General features: G+C 41.1%; 1 protein-coding gene across 1 annotated transcript in view; it reads left to right on the top strand.

Annotated features, from left to right (window-relative positions):
* The window catches only part of LOC122798067 (histone deacetylase 9-like), a 2,531,134-nt gene that overhangs the window by 296,328 nt on the left and 2,210,247 nt on the right, over positions 1–24,559 (top strand). The window lies entirely within an intron of this gene.

Genomic DNA, 24,559 nt, shown 5'->3' with positions numbered 1-24,559 from the left:
ATGCCTTGCATATGATGTTACATTACATATTGTACAGTAACACATGTAACTATGTGAAATATAGTTATGTTATTTGTGCAGTAATGACTTACCAGGCAACTCCAGGCTCAGTGGTTGAGAGACACCCACCTCCACAATATCAGCTAAAGCTTGTGGATGGAGGTCTGCAGGTGTCCCCAGGTTGGCCAGTAGCTCCTCGGTACATGTGAGTGGGGGCTGTGTGGGTGGCCCCAACTGTTGCACCTTGTTCCCTGGTGATTGCATTAGCACGCTGTTTTGCCCCTCTTATGAGGTCAGTGCAGTGTTGGCGCACCTGCTGATAGGTGCGATTGTGACTGCCAACATCATTTACCCTCCTGCAGAGTTCCTCCCACAGGGCATTTCGCTGCTGTGCATCATGTGGCACATGGCTGAAGAGTGTTGTATGGTTGTCGAGGCAGTATGGGACGAGGACCTCATCCTTCAAGTGGGTGTACGCTGGCAGCTTGCTACGTGGCATACCTGGAAGACATAATGATGGAGACAGGTCACAGTAACTCACAGAGAAGCACAGAAGTACAGCTGAACATACATGTGTATCACATTTATTAAGATTATAAATAAGTTTTTCCAAATCTACATGACACTAACACCACTGACATGTATAGGTCACACACATTTGACACTTACTGGTGATGTGATGTGATGTTATTGCCATATATGTGTGTGTCATGTGATGCCATTGCTCATACTCCATGTGGATATTGTCTTGACGTGGGCATGTCTGCTTCCCTGTACTTGTGTCTTTACCTATCAGCACATACCTGGATGTGTTCACATTAATGCAGTTGACCTTAATGCTGTGTATATGTCACATATATACTCATACATAGCCATTAGGGAAATGATCTGTGACCCTGCAAACTTGCAAGCATGTATGTGTTTTGCCATATACATCTACATGATACTGTACAGCTGTGTAGCATCCTGCCATGTATTGCCTTTGTTGCACAAGTGTAACACATGGGACAATAGCTAGCCTGATGGTATTTGCAGGGTTGGATATCAAATATAGCATATATGGCCATAGTGATCTAGTAGGCTATATGCCATGGGCCATTTATGAGCCTAGGCAGACAGGTTACCTAGCTGTAGGCAACAGACAGGCAAGTTTCAGTGGCCAGTTCAAGCAGTGCCACAGAATTGATCCACAGGGTTACTGATATATTCGGCATGCGGTCATCACACCATGTCACAGAGAGGGGTGATTTGCAGCTTCGCTGGACAGGGATGTATAATATGGCAAGAGTATGTTAAGTGTATGGGACAGAGATTTGTCAGGCATGTTGTGATCCTTGTACTAGAAAGGTGGATGTCCATGAAGTATGTGTTTATTTGGGATCAGGATGTGTTAAGTGTAGCAGCTCAAACACCTCTGGGTTGGACATGGCTTTATTCAGGGTAGGCTGCATGCTACATAGTGGAGCTAGGTATTGAGAAGGGTAGTGTAGGCCATCTATACATGGGCAATAACCCTTAAAGGTAATTTGTGATCTATTATGGGTCACATGAGTGTTGTGTATGGCTGAGCAATTATCTCTATATTCCTGGATGGCACCCTGTCATGATTAGGGGTGCCACATACGACTACCTGACTGGTGTGGTGAAGTAACTATCAAAGGAAAGACTACTGTCCAGCTGTATCCCATACACGCACAGTTGCCATTATGTTGACCACTGTCTAGGTGGTAGTTCATAGGTACAGGTTTTTTAATATAGGTGATGACAATGCAATACGTAGCTGTCAGAGTGTGGCCATACGTCACACACCACACATCTGACACACAAAAGCCCTTATGTATGTTGAACGCAGCACACATTGAGTCAACTATTGCTCCTAGTTCATAGTCATTTGCAAACATCAATAGGCTGATGCCTTCTGTGTTAGTCTGTGTGGTATAGATAACAAAGAGGGGGAGTACCAGGAATGAACCCTGTATTACTGTGGCTGGCACTGGTTTGATGTGCGTGTATTAGTCAGACACCTTCTTTAGTGTTGGTTCTGCCAGCAGTCCATTTGCTAACCTCTCTTGTGACATAGGAATATACACCTAGTTTACTGTGTGTAGCTGGAATACAGTATGGGTGATGGTGTCCTACGACCTTGCAAGGTCATGATATGCAGTGTGAATCAACCCTACTGTCAACTACATCTGTACTGAGTACATCAAATATGTTGATCACGGTTCATGGCCTTACAGACCAGACTCAACAGGGTAGTTGTGCACTATTTCCCATTATCAATGGTGTCTCCCCTTTTTTGGGGTATAATAACTGTTGCTGTGCACCATTTGGTGTGTACACAGTCTGACATGGAACTATGATTGGACATGTTGTATATGTGGATAGCTGATTGTTCTTACATTTGTGTAGGATACACCCTGGGATGTTGGCAGGTCCCGTGAAAGCTGTATGTATGGCTTTAGAGAGTACAGCTTGTACCTGCAAAGTTGTTATTACAGGGCCCCTGTAGTGTGCATGGATATATTACTAAGTGTATCTGTTGGGTGGGAGTGGGTTTAGGTTCTCCAAGACCCTATCTGGATGAACAGGTGCTATTTCTGTAGGTCCAGTACTTCCCATGCCATAGTGCTGTGCAGCATGGCAGGTTTTGTTGTTGCCATTATGATTAATGATACAGCTATAGAATACTCTGTGCTTGGCCTCATAATATGTGGCTGATTAGTTTCACAGTAGCTTTGTGTGGTTTTATATGGTGTATCTGCATCTTACTGAGGCTGACCAGGATCACCTACACTCATGTGTGTTCAATCTTGCAACAGTTACTAACTTCTGTGCCTTCTTGTTTGTGTTTGGTTGAATCTTGGTTCTGTTTCAATGGCACAATCACTGCACTTATGTGACTGCTTAAGGTTCATTTGTGTAGGATTCAGCATTTGCACATGCATTGTCCATCTGCATGGGTGCCATGACAGTCACCACTTTGCTCTTAGGAAACATAACATTGGCATTGGAGACTGACTATGTGTAGCATACTGTTAGCTCTGTTTGTGTGACTACTGTGATCCAGGTCATTGGGGTTGATGGAATCCAACATGCATTGAGCACAGGTGTTGGTACATGAGGAGTCTTCCCAGTTCATAATGGAATAGTTGAGAGTAGCCATTATTATGGTTTTCTGTCTCAGACCTAATCTTCCCCATTACAGCACATTATGACAGTTGGGAAATCCTCGGCATGGTGGGTGATCTGTTGCAAGGTGCAATTTGAATTCCACTTTGGCACAAAGGTAGTTGCTCAGCATAATGCATCTGAAGTTATGCAAGTGCAACTAGCATGGGGGTGTACATATCCTTCAGGAATATGGACACACCTGCGGCCCATGTGTTCCAGTAAATGAAAATGGGCAAGAGGTGAGGTATGTGTTATAACATGGTCATGCAGATGTACTCTCCAGAGCATTGAAACATGTCTCAGCCACTGCACAGATATGTTCTCCATGTTAGGGATTGACATATGTGTGTCCATATAGTGTTTCTGACATGTATCATTGTGTAGCAAGAGTTTATTGCTTGGCTATCCCTGTAACAGCAGTGGACCTTCACTTGAACTGTACATGATGAAGGCACTATAGGGGAAGCATGAGCCCCAGACAGTATCCAGATTCCCAGGGGGTGACAGGTGCAGGCCCTGTCTGGCAAAGCATCATGGTCTGTCAACCATGTTATCCCAGGCAGACTGATACTGGATACCCTTTGACTTGCACCACTACACTAGACAATTGTGGAATACAATCCTTTTGCCCCTGTACTGCAGTATCATTCCGGCCAATGGCAGAATGCTACCCAGGCCTTGGGACATACCTGCATGGGCTACAAGACCTGACAGTTCCTACATGTATTTCCATGCAGTCCAGGCTACTGCATCACAGGTCCTGCACAGCAAAATGGAATATGCCAGAGCCATGTGTATAGTTCAAAAGGTGGTTCTGAATGTATGGGTATGTATCTAATCATGGCAGACAGGCAGCTGACAGTATGTATGCCCTCATATAGGTTGGTGTGTAACATAGTGCTAGAGTTTGCATTCACAAATGAGTACTGTTGGGCATGTTTCCAGCCATGTGTTCGGAGGTGTGGCACAATTATGCAAACTATGTCATACAGTTTGTGTATTTCGGTGTCTGTCTCTTCCAGCTTGGGGGGTCACTTGTTTGGCCAGATACTTAGAAGTGTCTGTGAATGTGTGTGATTTCTGGTAGTGTGTGTGGGTGTCCTTACTGTGTTCTGGTTAGGGTATGTGTTGGTTGTGATGATGAGATGCATGTGTTAACCTACACCTCATGACTGTCCAGTCCAGTCATGGCTGTAGACTGGGCTGCCTTCCAGCTTACCCTTGTAGCTGCATCCCAAACAATGTGTGGGGTGTGGTGTTAGGTGGGTTTGGCAGTGTACATGGCATAGAGATTACATTCCCCCAGGATGGCCACATACACAAAGCTGACATTAGGAAACACCAGTAGCTGACTAGTGGACATGCCTGTATGAACATTCAGTACTACAAGTACCAAGTACTGTATTTATTTTACTTATTGCTTATGAAGATGTTTTGGACTGTGATGCTCACATGTAAACATTTGTGTTATGGACTTGACAACACTGGCTATTACGGAAATATTGTAGCTACCTTTAGCAGCAATCCTCTTCTGAGGAGCACATCACATCGTGTTAGTTGATTACAATGTTGCAAGTGTCTACAGGTCTGTTTCCTTCTCTGGGTATATACTCACATATCCACCAGGAACATGAGCTCTGTTGGGCACAGACACCCACTCTCCAAACAGAGTCATGTATCAGTAGACTCTGATGCCACTATCAACATGATCAGGATATAATCAGATGGTGTAAGCCATCATCTATGAAATGGCTATTACACATGGGCAGCTGTCTCCTACATCTTACACTCCTACTGCAGATGTTACACTGGAGTTAAAGATGATATGCAACCTTTTTCATTACCAGTACTGTGCACTACCTTACATACAGTATGTGCAAGTGGCTGTTAGGTTGGCAATGAGAGGATAGTCTACACAAACCTGGTAGTTCAACCAGTGTGTCTCTACCCTCAATATCCACTCTATGTAGGTGTGCACATAGCCATTTGGCCCAGCCCTGTAACAAGGGTGACTACACATTTGCATAACATGTACACATGCACAGCTGTTATTGCTTGCAAATGATACTAGAGAGGACCAGCCCTGTAACAAGGGTCACTACACATTTGCATAACATGTACACATGCACAGCTGAACATGTACACATGCACAGCTGTTATTGCTTGCAAATGATGCTATAGAGGTCCAGCCTTGTAACAAGGGTCACAACACATTTGCATAACATGTACACATGCACAGCTATTATTGCTTGCAACCGATACTAGAGAGGACAAAACCTGTAACAAGAGTCATTACACATTTGCATAACATGTACACATGCACAGCTGTTATTACTTGCAAATGATATACTAGAGGACAAACTGTAACAAGGGTCATAACATGTACACATGCACAGCTGTTATTGCTTGCAACCAATACTAGAGAGGACAAGCCCTGTAACAAGGGTCACTACACATTTTCATAACATGTACACATGCACAGCTGTTATTGCTTGCAAATTATACTAGAGAGGTCCAGCCCTGTAACAAGGGTCACTACACATTTCCATAACATGTACACATGCACAGCTGTTATTGCTTGCAAATGATACTAGAGAGGTCCAGCCCTGTAACAAGGGTCACTACACATTTGCATAACATGTACACATGCACAGCTGTTATTGCTTGCAAATGATACTAGAGAGGTGTATACTACATGTGTTATGTGCATGGATAGTTACCTAGATCTTCCATTTATCTTTGCTGTCATGCTGCTAAACTGTCAGATGAATACAAATTATATGTATCCTGTTATTGAGTATTGTAATTGCCAATAGACATAACTACTGTTTGCATAGCATAACAGAACTGCTGCATAGAATAGAATACAGATCTGCCTAAAATACTGTACATTACACAGTTATTGGCACAGTATCCCACAATGCACACCATATTTGCACAGTAAGCCCACCTTTGACATGTTCATCTTACTTATATACCCATATATATGTCAACTGTTATAATATATTGATATATACTATCCCCTGTTATAGCACATACTTGTTGGACCAATCCTGACACTGACAGTGGCTGGAAGCGAATTGGTGAGTTCCAAGCCCATATCATCCCTTGTGGTGTATGTTGAGTTTGCCTTGTGACCTACAGCAGTACACACATAGAATACTACAATCATTATTACTGCTCAACAATACATCACTACAAGATAGCTATTTCTACTATATGCATTGATTACACTGTAATTCTTACAGAACAGGTACAACATACACAGACATACTACATGTTATATATACCTTCTTAGTAATTGGAGGTGTTATTGACTAGTATAATACTCATTTCCAGTTCGTCTTTCAGTGTTTTGTACCATCCTACAGGTAGATACAGATGGTTTGAATGTGTGACAAGGCAACCTTTTATAGTTACAGATCAGTAACATGTGCTATCCCGATAACCAATTGGTGTTCCTAAGTAGCTAATTACATGCACATCAGCTGTTCTGCTACTGCCTTAGCCAATACCATGGCAACAGTGGAGTATAATTGAGTACTCCACTTGGGCATTGTCCCTTTGCCTTACTTGTGAGGAAGACAGCCTGGAAGTGTTGTTTGGAATCTGTTGCAACAGGTATATGGAGACAAACAGTAATATATTGTTTGTAATTCCTAGAGGATTTGGTCTAAATGTGAGTACTGCTGTTATATTTCTGAACATTGCTACTTGTGCAGGGTTTGTCTGTACCTAATACTTCTGCATATGTTTCAGTCTGGCCAGTTTGTTTGACCAGCTCAAGGCTGCATAGCTATACATATAATGTCAGGGAGTTTATAGTGTGCTTACCAGACATATTTAGTTTGGTGTTACTGTGTATCATACTGTGCAGATAATCAGTACTCAGTAACACTTCTTGGTGTACAAACCTTTCAACCCTCTGAAACGGGATTAATTCATATAAACCCTGTTACATCAGTAGCTGTTCAATTGTATAACAGCAACTTTTTCACATAGGGCTATGTTAGTGTGTCTGTGTCCAGGTATGTTAAGGTTTCAGCAGTAGTTGAATAATTGGTTATGGTATGACAGCATGTATTGAGTTAATTATTTTGGTTGTGGGGTAGATGTTGGTGGGTGTAAATAGCACATGCAGGTGTGTTGGAACCCCTTTTATACAATGTCTATATGTGTGTGGGTGTTCTTTCCTTATGTGAACACCTATCCCTTAGTGGACTAATACTTTGGTAATTGCAGGTTGATTCATTAAGGCACTATTAAATGCTTCCTGTATAGCATGCAGGTACTGTTAGTCCTTGAATCCTTTTGGCAATGCATCGGAATGTAATAAAGTTTTGCAAAATGAAAGCTGTCTGTGTATTTCTGTCATGAATATTTGCAGTCATTGCAGTTGTGTTGGTGACTGTGTCCATAGAACATATTTGTAATAGTGTACTGGCATATACTCTTGACATGTTATGTTCATATTGTTTGGGGGGGGGTGTGAATGCTATGGTCCATGTTATACTCAGATATGAACACTTTGGATGCTGTCTATACACGTATGTATGTGTATGTATATATTTATATATATATATATATATATATATATATATATATATATGTGTGTGTGTGTATATATATATATATATATATATATATATATATATATGTGTGTGTGTGTATATATATATATATATATATATATATATATATATGTGTGTGTGTATATATGTATATAGATAAATATATATTATTACATACGCTTATCTGTACCTCCATAGATGTGTAGATGTTTTTAACCTATCTATATATCTACATATATATGTAGATCTGTATATATCGACATGTCTCTATGTATCTCTCTCTCTCTCTATATATATATATATATATATATATATATATATATATATATATATATATATATCTATATATGAGCATACACCTTTCATTGGGTACATGGCAGGTTGTCCTATTTCAACGCATTCCTCCCTTTTGTGTTTTAACCTCTCTGCATACACAACTGGGATAGGTACATCCTGGGTAGCTTAGTGTTAGGTTAAGGTCGCAAACAGACACCAGCTGTACCACAGCTAGGAAGTTTAGTATAAAACAAGTAAGCGCTTTCAGGGATGTGCCCCTTCATCAGACAACTCACAAGAACAATTCATTCCTTATATAGTAGAAGCACATGCTATCAATTAAGTTTAAAGATACAATGTTGAATAGAAATGCTTAAAAATGACTCACTCTGATATATCTAAAATATGCATATATCTGGTTCAAAAATGTATAAGTGTTAAAACACATATTATGTATATAAGTCATAGTTAATAATAATAGATTAAAACTGCTAAAACCATATCACACTGTGCAAAAATTATATAAACATGAACTATAACGTACAACGTAAATATAAACATATATATATATATATATATATATATATATATATATATATATATATATAGAGAGAGAGAGAGAGAGAGAGCACTAATACCATATAAAATATAATGTGTATGAAAAGGCATATTGGAATATAGAAATATCTATGTAAGTATAAATATGTGTGCATGTATTTATACAAATGTATAAAAAGACAAAAATATATTTAAATGTACATGTACATATTTAGATAAGCATATATATATATATATATATATATATATATATATATATATATATATATATATATATATATATATATATATATACATACACACACACACACATAAGGAATGCATAACTTAGTGTGTCATAATGACAAAACTATAATTGCAATAAGTAAAATAAAATGAAACATTGAAATTCTAAAATCATAACAGTCAGTGCTTAAGTGGACGAGCTTTTAAGAACGGTTTCAAGGACAGCATATTGTTTAAACCTGGTGGTTTATCTGCATTAAACAACATAATCCATTTTTGTTCTGCATCCTCCATGTCATTTGACACATTTCCCCCTCTCAATCTCTCTGGCAGGACTTGTAGAACAAGGAACTTAAAATTGTGATCTGGTCCCTCGTTATTATTGTGCATGGCTATAGCACTAGTCTCTTTACAATTCTTGATGTCCCTGTAATGTTCCAATATTCTCTCTTTCAACCGCCTGTTAGTCTTACTTATGTAGAAACTAAAAGATACTGTGCAATAGGCAAGATACACTACATTAGATGTTGTACAATCAGCATATTGGCTGCTATTAAAACTGAAACCCTTAAATGGGTATACAAAGCTTCTACCACTATGAATATATTTACAGGCTGTGCAGTCTCTGAATATGTAGGTACCCAATCTGTCAGAGCTATTCTGGATGGTTGATGTGTCATTCCTATAGCAAAGGTAACTCTTTAATGTTCTATTACTCCTAAATGTAAAATTAGATTTAGGTCCAATAATACCTTGTAGATCACTAATTGTGGAAAGAATGCCTCAATTCTTGGTAATCACATTACAAACAGAATTAATATTGCTAGCAAATGTTAACGGCATCCGTAGGGTATCATCAGTAACCCCTTGGATATGGCTGGTCATATTGTTGTTAATGGTTTGAGTATTTGATTCATTGCTCCCTTCTTCATAGAAATAGGGTCTGCACCTTCCATTTCTATTACTCCAATCTTCATTAATACATTTATCTATATCGTGTGCATTATATCCCCTCTCTAGAAATTCCATCTTCAATAGTTGTAAAGCACTAGCTAGTTCACTGTCATTGTTAAACAATCTCATAGTCCTGTAGACTTGACCCTTAATGATATTCCGCTTGGTGTGGTTAGGATGCATACTTGTGCTATGCAGGTAGTTGTTTTTCCTAACAGGTTTCCTATATAGACTAGTTTTGATGTGAATTAAATCATCCTTCCTAACCTTAACATCCAAGAAATCAATCTCATGTACAGAATACCTAAGGAACGTAGTAGTATTGTTCAAATAAGCAAATAATTCATTTAGATCAGCCTCTGTACCATTCCATAACAAGAAAATATCATCCACAAATCTAGTGTACCAGCTGATATGCTTGCTCTATTTAACACTGGATAATACATGAGTTTGTTCCCATTGTACAAGGGAAAGGTTGGCGTAGCTATTGGCACAAGCTGTGCCCATAGCCACGCCAACTTTCTGTAAGTAATAGTTCTTATGAAAAATGAAAACATTGTTGGTCAAAATGATGTCCAACAATGCACAGATCAACTCACATTTATTCCTTGTGTGATTTGCATTATTAAGTAATTCCCTTACATTGTCTATGCCCCATTCATAGGGGATGACAGTGAAAAGTGATTCTACATCCGTTGTCACAAAGAAACAACTGCTATCACCATTAATGCCAGCCCATTTTAATCTAAGAGTTTCCAGGAATGTTTTAGAGTCTTTGAGCACACTGTCACAATCTTTCAGTAATGGGTGTAGATTTTTTTCAACAAAAATGGAAAGGGGCTCTGTCACCCATCCTTTGCTAGATACGATGGTATGTATTGGTGGTATATACAGACTTTTATGAATCTTAGGTAGCCTGTATACCTCAGGAATAGTAGGATTACTCAGTAAAATAGTCAAATAATGGCTCATTAATCATCCCTGTAATCAACAGATCAGAAATCAAAAAGGAAACCTAATCTGTAATGCCTTTCACAACAATGCACTAAACAGATTGATATGTTACATCATTATTCAACAGTTCAAACATTTGTTCAAGATACAGTCCCTTGTCTAGGACAAAAATCCCACCTCCCTTATCTGCAGGCAGTATCTCAATGGAGTTCATTAGTTTCAACTCTTTCAGGGCTTTGTATTCAGATTTGCTTAAATTATAAAAAGTCTCAGTACAAATACCAGCATTTAGTACCTCTCTAATCTGTTTGTCACATACTTCAATAAATGTGCCTATTATAGCATTACTGGGAGGAACATATAGGTTCATAGGTTCATAGGTTTATACTAGGCTATCTGCCCTAAGGCATTTATAAGCCTAGCCCAAATTTTTGTGGCTTACGCCACCCCCTATATGCAAACATACTGTGCCGATTAGTTTGTTGTGCCTCTGTCCAGCAGTGACACAGATATGATTCCCGGGGTAAACCTCCGATCTCCCATCCACAGGTCTAGATTTCTCTTGAACAGAGTCAGCGAGGTGCTCTGCCTCACATGGACCGGGATTTTATTCCACAGCATAGGGAGTCTCTGAGTGATAAATCTATCCCTCCAGCACGTCCTATTTATAGCCGTGCTAAGGTTTAAGTCGCTGCTCTAGTGGTTTTGGTGGATTTGGATTTTTGAGGTGGAGCATGTCCATTAATTCCGGGTTGGACATGGCCTTGTATGTCAGGCACATGTCACCTCTGAGCAGACAGTATGCGACTGAATAGAGCTGGAGTTTCTTCAATCTGGCAGCATATGACAGATTTTGGAGTCCCTTTATCCTTTTGGTGAGGAACTTTTGGGGTCTCTCCAATTGCTGCAGATGTCGGGTGAGATACATCCCGAATGGGGCGTGTACTCTATCATTGGTCTGATAAGTGAAGAGTACAGGGAACAATGACCTCACTAGATCTGGATGTGAATCCTTCATGATCAGGTGGGCAATGTAGAAGGTCTTTCTAACCACTTTAGCAATGTGAGTGTCAAAAGAAAGGCCACTGTCAACCTGGGTCCCCAGATCCCTGATAACCTCTTCTGTGCTTAGTGGATTGCCACCTATATGGTAGCTTGGGGTTACCTTGTTTTTCCGAAGGGTATGACTATACATTTTTGGCGTTTAACTTCAGGCCATGGCTCTGGCACCAGCTATCTGTTTCCGTGAGTCCTTCTGAAGGATATCCATGTCCGATGCACTTTCCACTATGGCCCAGTTTGCAGTCGTCTGCAAACTTTGTCAAAAGTCCTCCCATGTTGGCCTGTACTTCTGAGAAGTAGATGCCAAACAATAGGGGCCAAGGACCGAGCCCTGTGGGACACCACTTGTGACCGGCTTGGAGTCTGACACAGCCAGCAACTCTAACCCCTCGGGTTCTGTCCTTAAGCCAGTTTGCAACCCATCTTGTGACATATGGGTTTACATTTAAGCTGGTAAGTTTTTCTACAATACCCGGTGGGGGTATTGTGTCAAAAAACTTTGCAAGGTCAAGGTAGGCTGTATGGACTGCCTTTCCTCATCAATGGCCTTGGTGACTGTTTCAAGAAGTCGACCAAGTTCAAAAGGCATGATCTTCCCTTGACAAAGCCAAACTGGGTCGGGTCCAATGTCTGCAAGTCCCTATATCTTTGTTTATGAGCTCCATTATGATCCTCTCCATAGCTTTGCAGACTAGACTTGTTAAGCTTATGGGGTAATTACCAGGGTCCGTGAGAGCGCCCCCTTTGGAGTGGGACCACAGTTGCCGTGCGCACCCTTGGGCACGTATCCTGTGGTAAGGCTGAGATTAAACAGCTGCTTTATGTGCGGGTTTAATTCCTCATTTAGCTCGTGCACACACACGGGGACACCATCCGTCCCATTGATGCTGTGTTTTTAGCTTTAGAGAGAGCAGCTTTCACCTGCGCATTTGAGATGTCCGGGAGGCTACACTCGGCTGGGATAGTTATCTCTCCTTTAGGGGGAGAGGTATGCACTGAACCTGTCTGCCAGTATGTTGGCAATGTCTGTGGGTTCAGTGATTTTTGTATAATTTTGGACTAATTCTGAGCATATCTGGGAGTTTCCACCCAGGTTCCTAACATAGCTGAAAAAGGCCTTATGATTTTCCTTTGAATCCATGGCAATTTTTCTCTCAAAATTGGCCTTAGTTGATTTTATGAGTGCTCGTATTTTTTTACTAATAATGATCAGGGGTGACTTCCCTTTTATGGATTTTGTTCTATCATATGTACTAGGCTTCTTAAAAATACATTTGTTCGCTTGAGTGTTAGTACCAAACATAGTTCTTATAGTTAGACTGCGGCCAAGCAGATGCAAATCTCTTAGAACTTCAGGTAGATGTGCTTTCTTCGCTGGCACAAAGGTTAAGTCTTTATTTAACAACATAGTCTGAGTTTTAGTAAGTGTATGGGAGGAGATATTGAAAATAAAACTTGCCTGAATCTCTTCCTGTTGTGCCCTTCCAGACTCATCTGTATTTGCTGTTGCCGATTCCTTGAACATCCCCTGATGGGCAGTAAAAAATGATTCACTTCGTTTGTTGAACTGGACCCTGCTGATGTCGTCGTTCCATTGCTGGAAGCTTGCAGGTGCCTGCCATCTTTAGGTCTAACAACTGGTATGTCTTCTCCATTTGGAGTTGGCTTACTCACACCCATTAAATCTGTTGGTGATTGTACAGAGTCATTTGTTGCGCCTGTACAATTAATAGCCATGTTACTGCTTTTCATGTACATCGCACATGATGTAGAGGGCGTGTTAGATGGCTGCTCATTCAAACTAACACTTCCCTGCCTCGCTGTTGCGATGCAAAATGACGTGTATTATTCATAGGGCGGTGTTCTCTAGCCCAAGAGAACACACTCCCCATTTGAAAATCATTGAAATCCCTATTTAATTTATGTGTCTTGACATTCAATAGCCTTTTCTCATAATTCAGAATGTTGTCATGTAAGGTTTCAAGTTTAACACCAACCTATTCAGAGGGGTAGGAATGAAATATTTTATCATATAGAACATTAATCTCCTTAGCCAGTTCATCTTGTGGCCGAAAAAAATCTATCAGATGTAAATACCTTGCACTGCATTCTAGATTGATAATTTGCCACTGCCTGAGTAATTCAGGATAGACCTGTCCATATGTGCATTCCTTATATGCATTCCTTATGTGTATATATATATATATATATATATATATATATATATATATATATATATATATATATATTGTTTATCTACATATGTACACGTACATTTAAATATATTTTTGTCTTTTTTATACATTTGTATACATACATGCACACATATTTATACTTACATAGATATTTCTATATTCCAATATGCCTTTTCATACACATACACATTATATTTTATATGGTGTTAGTGCACTATATATATATATATATATATATATATATATATATATATATATATATATATATAAAAAAAATATATATATATACGTTTATATGTACGTTGTACATTATAGTTCATGTTTATTGAATTTTTGCACAGTGTGACATGGTTTTAGCAGCTTTAATATATTATTATTATTAACTATGACTTATATACATAATATGTGTTTTAACACTTATGAAGTTTTGAACCAGATATATGCATATTTTAGATATATTAGAGTGAGTAATTTTTAAGCATTTGTATTCAACATTGTATCTTTAAGACTTAATTGATAGCATGTGCTTCTACTATGTAAGGAATGAATTGTTCTTGTGTGTTGTCTGATGAAAGGGCACATTCCTGAACGTGCTTACCTGTTTTATAATAAACTTCCTAGCTGTGGTACAGTTGATGTCTGTTTGCTACTTTAACTATATTTATTTTACACCAGCTGTTTTATTAGTTGGCAGAGGATTTTTGTGTTTAGTGTTAGGTTACTCCGAGGATGGAGTACATGGTTACGAGTTCTAATCCTGGAAGGTGTTATTATTTTACCTCTCAGAGTAGGCATTGGTAGGAAAAGTGTGAATAACGCACATTTACGTGGTTGTAAGCAGGTTTGCCCATGGTCTGCGTGACATTAAGCAAAGGTTAAACCTGTGAAGCCCTTCTCCATTTACTGTTTCAGTGCCGCTTACCGTCGCTCAAACCTGTGGAAACCTGCTTAAGAGTGCTTTAATACACCTGCATCCAACAGCCCTTATTCTGGCCCTCAAAATAACTTTACAGCCCTTGAACCCTGGACCATGAACACCACAGTCACTAATTTTATCACTAAGGCATCTGAGATATGTACAAATGTTTTGGTGTTTAGAATATACATTTTACTACAGGCATTCTTCACTACTGTAAACAAATGTGACAGTCAGTTGGTGTACATATGTCTGATACATGTTAATGTTCATATGTTTGTGAAATTAGGTTTTGCAATGTGACATGACAGGGTGTATTATGAATGAGAAAGGTTCTTGTTTTGTGTCCTTTTATATTGTCCCCATACTCCATGTATACCCCTCCAGTTCACTTATTGGGCATCCGACCCAGGCCCTCCTTGATGCATGATTTCATTACCCATCATTCCTCCCCCACCCCAATCTTCACATACACAACAACCATCCCTTCTATGGTGAATTAGGCTAATATTAACAGTTATAATACCAGAGCTGCATGTGTTTTGTGTACACTCCAATTCCTTTGGAGTGCTTCTGTGTCACGAAGTGCGTTCATAGATATTTATATATATGACTATTGATGTAACTGTGTAATATATATATATATATATATATATATATATATATATATATATATATATATATATATATATATAATATCATATTAATTTTTAACAGTAATACATATGTAGACTGGAATGTGTTGGTTCACAAACTACAGTACATTGCAATGTACTGTACATATGTACACAAAGTGACTGTCCCATTTGTGATCATTACAGTGGAATGCATATGGTATAAGGTGCAGTCTCAAGAGTGTGTGTGAAACATGTATACACCTCAGATGGCTTAGTGGTAAGTCCCATGACTATAGTGTGCATGGTCCAGGGTTCAACACCTGGGATGCTTTACAAATGATTTTTATTTCAGAATAAGGCTCATTTAAGCAGTTGTAAGCATGTTTAAATGTGTTTGTGTGACATTATAGCAGTGGTTAAAAACAGTTAAACAAACTTTGTAATGTATAACCTGTGCGCGCAAACATGGCCACATTCGCTAACTACTCAGGATATATACAAGTCAGTGAAGTAACATCTCACTATGTGCTTACATAACATTACATTCTCTATTGACTGTACTCTCCAGCACACATGGGTTTATATGGGTATTTAGAATGTTTATTATTAAGACGATTACTACCTGTATATGCAAGCTGTGGTTAAGGTATACTTTTGAACATGATAAACATCCCTGCCTTTATCGGAATTGGGATCTCGAATGCACAGTTACTATGCAGATGCTGTAACGATTACACTGTTGATATGAACGTTGCTTCTGCCTATTTTTTATTTAGATGATTTCTATGTGTAAGCTAGGCTAAGCAAAGGGAGGAGGCCCCCAAACCCACTGAGCTTCACTTACTCTTGAAATAACAACATATAACAAATGTACTGTGAGACAATACATTACATTCCTAACTACATTTGACATAGGCCCTCACTGACACACTTCAAGGGAAACCTTGTTGTGTGAATAGGTAATAGAATATACACCCCTGGGATCATGTGTCCCAGAAGCATACAGCCAGGGGGTGGGGGGGCCTGTCCAGTCTGATAGCTGCGAGACCTGTTGGGGAAATTGAATGGTGTTTAATTGTCACATTAACATGCCCTCTTCAGATCACTAAGTGCCCCTATCACCCTCCACAACCCCAGTCTTCAACAGCTTCCAGCAAATCTGCCTGGAATTGCTTCATTGGCTATGCTTGACAGAGGCTCAGTTACTTCATCAATGGTGCGGAGAAAGCCAACACACTGTAGCTATGCTTCTAATTGCCCTTGGGCAGATAGGTAGTAGGCTATCTTTGAACCTCTAAAGTGCAGGCCATCACAGCCATAATATGCGAATAAACAGACCTTCAGATCACAATATACAGTGAGAAATCACCATGTAGTCAGGAAACAGTTAAGTACAGCAAGAACATACAGAACACTGATACTTAGTCACTCCAAAAGCCTATCTTGGAAGCAAGAAGACTTGTATAAGTTTAAGGCTTTCTATTGCTTACCAGTAGGTTATCTACAGGAGAGATGGAAAACAAGCACAGATGGGGAATATGCATGCAACAATACCATACCGGCCTATGTGTCAGCCTTAGGCTTTGGAATACTGGCCAAGGCTATTGGCGCCCCCATGGTGCCTTATTTAGGAGAGTCTCGAAGGTGGATGCCAGCTCCGTAAACTGCACAATAGCAGAATCAATGAGGGTTATGCTACTCAACACCAGGGGTTGTGATCACAACATGAATGCAGTCACAGCACTCCTCAGGATGGACAACATCAACATCTGTGCAGTAACTGAGATCTGCCTTAAGGCTCTTGAGAGCACACCAGCACTACCAGACTACAACCCATACCACACATTTCAGTCACAGAACATGGACTGACACAGACATGGAGGGGGTGTATCCATATTCATCAGGGATACCTACACCTCCAGGTTAGTGGGGCAGCATGATACCTCTGAGATCATCCATGTGCAGCTAACATCAGCCACAACTGCAGTGTAAACTGTGGCTTGCTACAGATCACCCTCCATGACCCAGGACCACCACTCCACCTACCTGGAGACAGTGGAGAACATGACAGTCCTAATGCACACCCTGGCATTGGTTGAATTCAACTACCATACCATTAACTGGGAAACTTACTCCAGAACTCACTTCCAGGCCCAGCGCTTTCTGGAATTTATCACTTCATATGCCCTGTATCAGGTGGTAACCTCCCTAACAAGGGGTGGAAACATACTAGAAGTGGTCATCACCAACATGGGCAACAGGTGCACCACAGCGGAGGTTAACCAGTCACTGGTTAGATATGACCATGAACTATTCACTGTTTCCACTCCCAAGCATCTCCCCCACCCACGGATACAACATTGTATACCTTTCCTACAGTTAAATTTACACTACTAGTGACGGGTGGGGGGTTTCACAGCCCCCACACTAAGTGGAAACACTGCTCAAGATACAGACAGATTTACAAATGCAGTCTATAAGCCCCTACACAGATGTATGGATCATGCCATCACTGGTAAACCAAGACTCACTCCTCCTAGACAAGGACACCAGTCTGGTGGACCTCTGCAATAAACAGGCTATACTACAGAAGTAGGACAGTGTTCCAGACAAAAGTGACCACTGTTAGTATGATACGTAGGTCCCTCATGACATCATCCAAGGTTAACATCTGCAGGAGAATACGCAATGATTCAAAAGATAACCACAAAGCCTTCTTTGGCTATGACAAAGATTAAGTGATGACACACAGATTTGCACTGTGCCGGTGAAATATAGCAAAAAATATGCTGACCCTACTGATATTGCCAACATCCTTGCAGATACATTCAATGCATACTTCACTCCCTAAAGAGCCCACAACACTACATGAAAGGTACAGTATCCCACACATCAGAGACACACAGGTGGAAATGGCCCTCTCTAACAGCAGAACACAGTGTCAGTGGAGGCAGATGTCCCAGACTGCATCTTGCAAACTGTACAAGACAACCTGACCCCCCCCCACCTAATTAAGCTTTCCATCCTCAGCCACTCCACAGGCTACATGCCCATACAATGGTGTGTGGCAACGGTTATTCCACTCCATCAAGGTGGAATCACAAATAACCATGGTAACTACCACCCCATAAGCCTGACTATTCTGGTCTGCAATGGTATGGATTGCATCCTCATGACACTCATTAACAAAGACATTGGTAATCTCCGAACACGTAACCCAACCCAGGTCAGCTTGGTTGAGTGTAGTTCATGGCTACTGAACCTGTTTGACGTCTTACATACAGTCACCAAGATGTTTGATGATGGGGGAGGTGGTTCACACTTACTACCTGGACCTCACCAAGGCTTTTGACACCATGCCACACTCAGGCATTATTGATAAACACATCAGCCTGCACATAGACCCATACATCACAGGTTGGGTTACCAACGGTCTTACACACAGAACCCACATGGTACGACTAGCGGTCTCCAGGTCCAACTCTTGACCAGTCATGACTGGTGTCCCACAGGACTCAGTCCAGGGAGCCCTACTGTTTGACATATACTTCTCAGGCAAACACAGGTGGACTACTGCAGACCATGTTTGGCAATGACGGCAAACTGGGAGCCATGATTGATAGTCCAGCTGACACAGACATTCCTCAAGGGGCCTCACAGAGACTGTCACAGACTGTCAACATCACAGCCTCCAGCCAAGTGCCAATAACTGCATGGTCATTCCACTGTGGAATATTAAGCACCCACATATTAACACATAAGTGGCAGCCACTTTAATACAGACAAGGTAATGAGGTATCTGGGGACTAAGGTAGATAGTGATCCCCCCTTTGACAATCATATCTCCACAGTAGTTAGGACATAGGCCATCTGATTACTAAAGGATTCCCATCTAGACATACTGGGGTTATAGTGCCCCTTTACTCATCACTTATCAGTCCCATCATAGGGTATAATAACCCATTTGGGATGTACCTCAGAGGACACTTCCAACAGCTGGGAGGTCCATGAATGTACTTCGCCAAGGGGAATACTGGCTTCCAACATATGGCCTATGCAGTCAGACTGAATAAACTCCAGCTTTACTCAGTAGCATCTCATTTACCCAGAGATGATCTCTACTGGCCAACACAGCCATGTTGAACTCAGGCTTAATGGATATGCTCCACCTATGGGAATACATGTTGCAGTGAGCCACACACTGTAGTGAGCTGAACCTTGCCACAACAATAACTGGAAGATGCTGGAGGGACAGCTTCCTGTCACAGACACTCCCCATACTTTGGAACAGCATCCCTAACTACATTATACAGAGCCCCTCAATAACACTCTGCAAGAGAAACATTGAAGAGTGGATGGGGAACAGTAGATGCACCCCAGGGATCCAGCCATTGGCTCTACTCCATAGAGGGACAGTTAATGAATCAATGGGGTGGCAAAAGCTGACACATTTTGGCTGGGCTTATGAATGGCCTCTGGCAGTTGGCCAAGTACCTACCTATGAATCTATACATACAGTATCAGCACATGCTGATAGCTTAATTTACTGTTCAGGTATTGACTTACCTTGTGCCAATGGCAGTTGTGTGTGCAATAGTTGAGGGCTGCCTATGTTGGATGCACACAGTAGACTGCCTATACATGACAATTTACAGGAAGTCTTGTGTGTGCGCCATCCATTTTTACTGTGTGTGCAGGTGGAGAAAGGTGTCAGTCCCTAGGTGCCTACACTGTCAGTGTGTGTGCTATACATTCCCTCCTTGCCAAGGCATGGGCATACTGGGCATGCCTCCATCTGCCTACTGGGGCTGGCTCAGGGTGTTCGTGGTCTGAGTACCTCTGTGCCTGTGGGGCCCTTGGCAATAGTGGTGGGCTGTGAGGGCCTTCACCATTCTGTCCCTGCTGCAGCTGTTTCCGCAGGACCATATTGTGTAGCATGGCACATACTATGAAGATGTGGGCACATTTGCCTGGAGAGTACTGCAAGGCTCCACCAGATATGTCCAAGCAATGGAACCATGATTTCAGCATCCCAAACACACGCTCTGTGATGATTCTGGTTTGTGCGTGTGCCTCATTATGGCATTCCTGTATGGGTGTGTGTGCATTTCTGATGGGAGTCATCATCCACGGTTCCCAGTGCATAGCCAGCATCCTCCACCAGATGGCCATTTGGGATGTCCCCCCTGAAAAATAACTGATACAGCTGTGAGGCATGCCAGATGTGGGAGTTGTGATAGCTTCCAGGGCTGCCAGCACACACATCCATGATAATGATCTGGGCATTGCACACGACCTGGCAGTTGATGGAGGGGTATCCCTTGCAGTTTATGTTGTGCCTACCCTGCTCACCAGGTGTTGACTTGATGTGTATGTGCATGCAGTCTATTGCACCCAGTACCTCTGGGTATTCTGCTACATGGTGGAAGAGACGCATATTGCTGGTCAGCTCCTCCTTTGTTCGGGGGAAGTATATGTGCTCATTGGCATGTGGTAACATGGCATCCAGGAACTGGTGTAGTACCCTGGACGCTGATGCCTGTGAGATCCCCATGATATCCCCAGTTGGTCTTTGAAAGGTACCTGTAGCTAGTATTCTAAGGCTTACACATACCTTCATATCCACTGGGATGGGTTCCCCTCTGTTTGTTCTGGCTCTGAGGCGTGGCTGGCACATCTCCACAAGTTGCTGTAGGATGTCCCTGTCTACCCTGTAATGCTCTACTATCTCCAGATCATGTAGCCCCTGGAAGTTTACCCTGGGTCTGAACACTCTCCTGCTCCTCTGGTGCCTGAGGTGGTCGTGTGCATAATCCTCCACACCACCTTCAGTCTCAAACACATGCTGATGGATCAAAGCTATGGCAGCCCCTAACGTGTACATACTAAAAGTTCCCCATCTGTATACACCACTGGTGCAGAGTGTATGGGAATACACAAATGTGTGTGAGGTGCTTTCACACTTTATAGTATTGTGCTATGGATGCTGCTAATGTCAGTGGGTGTGTATGAGCTATTCCAGCTGCAGCGTGTCTTAATTATGGATTTTGCAATGAGTACTGTGAGTGTGGGGCCTTTACTGTGGATATCTGCTTGCCTGCCTTGATTAATCTGTTGCCCTTTAATTCACTTTTAAACCTGGATCCCCTCCCATTATCAGGCATGCATCCACCTGCTGTCTTTCTTGTTTTGTACTTTCCCTACCCAGTCATGGCAAAATGTGTCTTGTAGCTGATATACTGCAAATTGGCTTTGTTATGCTTTGACACTTTACTGTTTTCTTTGCAGTACAGCCTCTCCCCTTTTCTGTTCTGCAGATAGCTGCTTGCAGCCTTTGTTAGCTGTTGTCAATGGCCCACTGTAGGCTCCTTGGTGTTAATTAGTCATTTGTACCCCAATTTCACTGCTGCTGCATTTCCTTATTTCTTTCCTATATCCTTCCTGTTTCAGCTGCAGTGCCCATTTACCGGGTTTATGCGTGTTTTCATCTCTGTTCGCATGCATACTCGGTTACCTTGTGTACTCTCAGCTAAGCATAGCTATGGCCAGTTCAACACACCCCTATCCCACAGCTTTGCCTATCTAGGGGCAAACCAGTTTAGCAATCCTCCAATGTGCTTACAGCAATGGAGACACACCCCTCTCTTGATGTCATCTTTATCTCAAGGGCACACCTCGGTGTTATAATGCTATGCTGTGAGGTGCATCCTTACACCAGCGGGGAATCTGTGATTCACTATTACTCCTCTCATTTGCATGGCATTGACTACTAATTCCTAGCTACTGCGCATAACACTGTCACAGCCCCTTAGCAACCCTTGCGCCATAGTATGGTGTAGCATGCCTGTCATTGACTATTATGGGGTTGCAGTTTTATTTTATGTTATTATATTTTTTTTGCGATCCCCTTTGCGCACCACTGCCATGCACTTCCACGTTGCAGTAGTGCGACTATATATATTAAATGTTAATTTTATATTTTGTACATGTTTTTTTTTTGCCAGTGGCTGTGTATTTAGCCATTGGCATATATTAACAATATAATATATGTGTTTGGTCGTCTGTCATGGCTCCGATTTTATGTTTGCAAAAATGTAAACCGTTTTCTACGGTTTACATTTCTGTATGCTTACACTACGCCTGCACCACTTCCTGGATTGCTACATACCTTAATTTGCATGCTACACTGCTGCACATGGGGTAATTAGCATACAGGGCCCGGGAGTTGTGCAGGCGTAGCGTGCGCAGGTAGTGCATGTGGGAGCAGCTCATACTTGGATCGCTTGGTGGCCATATTTGTTGTTAGAATGCCGACGCTATGCCTGCACCTGGCACAAGCTTCATGAATCCCGGGGAGAGTCTTCCTCAGTGCACACTTCATTCTTTTTCTGGAGCAGAACATGGACAGCATTGCAGGTTCACTTTGCTTTTCCTCAAGGGTAGAGCTTTTAAGATTGTTCAGACCACCATGCATAATGATAAATTTGAACCCCACTGTTATACTAACTTCTAGGTCCTGGTTTTTATGAATCATTGAGTTAATTTCTAATGAAAGATGAAAAAAAATGAAACATCAGGTTTCTCAGGATGCTTTGTCATACCCGGAGGGACAGTTTGTTGTAGAACTGGTGCTGTCATTTGGTAACTTATTTCTTCATGTGTATCTGTGCCTGTGATGTTAGAATTAATTGCTGGAGATCTTGACAGAGGCTTTTTAGACCATATTGATGGACAGTTTGACAAGCCATTTGTGTAATTATTTTCAGTGATTCAGTGTTTTATTGCTCATAATTGCCAGCTACTGTGGAGAATTTAGTTTCTAAATCAAGTAAATTAAAGCTTCTCTCTCTCTCAGGTTGTTTTAATGCAGTCAAAAAATTATTCTTTATATGAGAACATCAGACTTCTTATAATTGCCTCAAAAAAATGCAAATGCAGGTCACCTTATGTGGTTCCTTGTATACACAGACATGCAGTATAAAGGCACATGACAATACAAATAAGAGTGGCAGGAGGTCATTCTACACCTCACCAACACATCTTGAAATAATAATGTGAGTTAACCTTAGTGGTCTGGGCATATCACTTCAAAGGATTTCCATATAGTGATGATAACACAAAAGCTCTTTCCTTGTGCTCCTAAATCATAAATACTTATTACTAGGACCTGCTTTGGGATAAGATAATATAGCTACCAGCTTGCTGTCCTATCCTGGAGGGAGTGTATAAAACCTAACAGTCCTGGATGACATCAAGTACTGAACAAGAAAAAGTACCACTGTAAGCTGGTGGAGGTTGCAGTTCTCAGACATGTCCTGTGACAATAATGCAGAGGTAAGCTTCAATACACATCACATGACAAAAGTGACTGGAACTGATCACCACAGAATTGATGGGCTGTGACAAACCGATCTATCTCACTGGCACCTGATAACTTTTCCATTCTACAGTGACAGATTCAGAAGCTGCCACTACATGAATAACTTTGGAGGCATTCCTGGTGTAGAGAATTACTAACTGGAAAGAAGTAAGCATGTTCACAGTTGTGATGCTAGCTGCATCTTCAGAGGTCACTAAACATTAAGGATTTTTAGTGAAAAAATATCTTCTCTAAGCTCTTCATTTCCCAAGCTTAACCATATCCTGCTGTTTAGTCCTTCAAAAGATAAAATTATTCAAATATTCACTAACATTCATTTCAAAGGTTAGAAACCTTTATAAATATTATAGAAATTTAACTGCATTCCCCAATATCATGTCAGACTAGACCATTTCTGACTTTTTTAGGTAAATGGATGGTATTCATAGGTGATTGTTTTCCTTTGTAGTGACCACAACTGTTTGGATATGTCTAGTGGTTTACTTTACCAACAACAAGAACTATTTCTGGCTACTTTGTAGCTTATAATACTTGGACCACTCAGTATTATTTTACACAGTCTTTGTAGTAGACTTATATAACCTGATGTAAAAAAAAATACAATGGATTCTGATCAGTTATTCAGTGTGGACTACACACGCACACACACACACACACACACACACACACACACACAC

Source organism: Protopterus annectens, chromosome 3.part1 (assembly GCF_019279795.1).
Source record: "Protopterus annectens isolate FY-2018-M chromosome 3.part1, PAN1.0, whole genome shotgun sequence".
Lineage (NCBI taxonomy): Eukaryota > Metazoa > Chordata > Ceratodontiformes > Protopteridae > Protopterus > Protopterus annectens.
The sequence above is the reverse complement of the archived record's forward strand: the minus strand, read 5'-3'. Positions and strand labels throughout refer to the sequence as shown.